The sequence below is a fragment of the Halyomorpha halys genome, unplaced genomic scaffold (genome assembly GCF_000696795.3).
Source record: "Halyomorpha halys isolate HHAL.00 unplaced genomic scaffold, Hhal_1.1 Scaffold34.1, whole genome shotgun sequence".
Taxonomy (NCBI): Eukaryota; Metazoa; Arthropoda; class Insecta; order Hemiptera; family Pentatomidae; genus Halyomorpha; species Halyomorpha halys.
The window spans coordinates 161,081-164,158 of NW_027105031.1; the positions used below are offsets into that span (position 1 = coordinate 161,081).

The following is a 3,078-nucleotide window of genomic DNA, read 5'->3' on the forward strand; positions in this document are numbered from 1 at the left end:
TTTTTTTTTATCATTAACGTTTAAAAACTTTTTTTTTTATCATTAACGTTTAAAAACTTTTTTTTTATCATTAACGTTTAAAAAAAAACAATGACTAAATATCTCTAATTATCGCATAAACTAAACCACATTATTCCTTCTAGTGAATCTAATTCTGTTCGTCAATTAAAATGTTAAAGGTAAATACTGTACTTTTTCTTTATTGGTTCTTGAGTTCTTCAAAAACCTCAGGCGAACACTTAGGCTGTTGGCCCTTACCTGAGTAGCCTCTGTTGTCCCCGAGGTCAGTAACAAGAAATACCATTTTATTAGGAAATGGTTTTCGAAACAAAGATAAGAGAAAAGGAACGTAGATACAAGATTATTGGCTCACGTACCAGAATACGTGAGATGTTAACTAACTCGGGCGTAAACAATTATGTAAAATCCTCCCAACTTGCTAATGTGATTCAACTCTAACAATAAAAATAGTTCTCATTATTTAATTAAATTTACAATTTTATACTAAAAAAACAAATAGCTCTTACTTTAAATTTAATTTAACTAATCTACGATAAAGAAATAAATAAAGATGACTTAGCGGTATTACACTACACTGGTATTAAAAATAAACTAAACATTTTTTTTATTTGAGAATTTATGGTTTTTGAAACAGCAGAACCTCGAATCCACATTTTTCTTAAACTTGGAGGCGTCATCTTGTTGTTTGTCACCGAATACACGTTATTAAATAGTTATTGTCAAAAACGCCACAGATTGTTCGGTATAAGCATTTAAAAATAAGAGGATTAGGCAAACCCTTCTCAAGTTTGGAATGTTTTTAGTAAGAACTTCACTTGTCGTTGGCGCTTTGAACATGCAAAAATAAATAAATTCAACGCCTCTGCACTTCAAAATAGCTAAATGTTTTTGTTTATTAAAAAATGTTGCTCTAAAAAAAATATCACTGCTCCCTGTATTCAATTTTTATTCCCTTTCATTAATTTCTATTTTTTAAACTAATATTATTTAAACCTGACAAAAACGTGTATAATATATGTATTTTATTGTAATATTTATGCAACAATATATCTTTATTTGTAATAAATATAAAATGTACAATAATTATATATAGCTTTGGGTTAAAAGGATACAATATTTTCTGTCATTACTACCTGGGATAGTTGGTTTGAGGTCTCATGAATTTAATTATGCATTTTTAAATCTTTATTTTTAATAATTTATTTATTGTTATTTACAACTGTATACACATATATACAACAAGTAATTTTTTTTTTTAAATCTAAATTTAACTTTTGTACCCTAGAAAATGATAATAGCGAACATTACACCCTACCACTCAGAAAGATAGAGGTAGTATTGTAATTTAACTGAGCAGACACGATGAGGATAATATGATTTCCTACAACTAATCAGATCTGTACTTCCAGTCTTGGAGCAAGAGCGTTTCTTCATACCGTAGGGGAATGGAAAGAGATGAACAAGTCACATTCAATTGTACTGGAAACTGTCTACATTATTCTAGCTCTAATTTATTTAAGATAATTGAAGTTATTAGAGTATTATTAATATTTTTCTTTTGCTATAAATGTATAATTTGTAGAGTTTAGAAAATAAAAACATTTCAAAAATTAAACTTTCACCTACGTGTTATTTTTTTTATTTTTTACAGGTATTTATTCATATGAATAGAAATATGGAGCAAATAAAAAAAAAATATATATATATATAGAAAGCTTATTAGGCAGTAATAAAACGGAGAAAAATAAAAACTTAAGAGAGTATTATTATGAATAATTTTTAATATTAGCTATTTATATGTTTACAACAATAAATTAAAGAATTCATTCATGCACGATCACCTATGCTTACCTTTTCGATTACTATATTGTATTTTTTTAAATAGTCAGTAATTTAAACATAATTATTAATTGTAAAGTAGTTAATAATATTTCTGAAATCTCCATAATAATTTAATAAGACCATCCACTTGATATTAGCACAGAATGGAATTTTAATGGGTAAATCCATGCCGATTCTTAGTTTTAGCTAATTTTACAATGCAGCCTATTCTAAGTGAATTTTTTCAACGACTGCTACAATCATTTTAGTAGATGTTCACGAAACAAGATAAACATCTTATCATGAAATATTGGTAGGAAGGAAATAGAAGATTCGGTTCTAAATATTTTTGGTGTTATGATGTTAACTTGGGTTGTATCGTCATCGTATATTGGAAAATGCTTAGTATACGCTAAATATATTAAGTAAAGGTACAAAAAACGGCTGAATTTTTGTAACTTTCTTTCGGCTGCGCGCCCCTTCATTGTATGAAGGTCGTAATTTGTATAACTATAAATTTTACATAAATAAGTCTTTATTCGTTTACATTTTACTTTCTAAATCTATATAACATCTTTAACCTTAAAAATTTATTTTCTACAGCAGAGAATTAATTATACGAGTTGATATATTTTCCATTGAGGAAAACCAAGTCGCCGTTTTTTTTATTTTCTCAAGGAAAAAATTATTTATAGCAGTAGGCCAAGGGAGATGGTTGGTTAGCCCTCCAATATGGCGGGCACCCTATGTAAATCCACCGCCTAACTAATTTATTTGCTTTCTGCTCCAAAGAGGGAAAATAAAATAAAGAAGGCTATGGCCTAACCGGAAGGGCAAAAAGAGGAATGCCACTCCCCTAATGCACGGGTAATTCTATATCTTATTTTATACGGTGAACGTTTTAGAACGCTGCGTTTCAGTATTCGTATCACATTTCTTGTCCAATAAATAGCTCATATGAAAAATTTATCAATCCCGAAATCACAATAATTTATCAAATTTATATTGATTATGACTATGCAATTTTAAGACTAAGCAGACAGCTATATCATTTGATGCGCCCGTCACACAATTTTCACTTACCACTTTTCTCGGCACACTAATATAAAAACAAACACTATTGTGAAATCACATCATTGTTATATACACTTATATAGTACCTTTAAAGTTACCATGAAATCACATCATTGTATACAAACTTATATAGTATCTTTAAAGTTACCATGAAATCACATC

The 3,078-nt window shown here is 28.4% G+C and overlaps 1 protein-coding gene across 1 annotated transcript in view; it reads left to right on the plus strand.

Annotated features, from left to right (window-relative positions):
- Positions 1 to 3,078, plus strand: part of LOC106686032 (thrombospondin type-1 domain-containing protein 7A) — a gene marked incomplete in the record, with an annotated part of 205,868 nt that overhangs the window by 128,229 nt on the left and 74,561 nt on the right.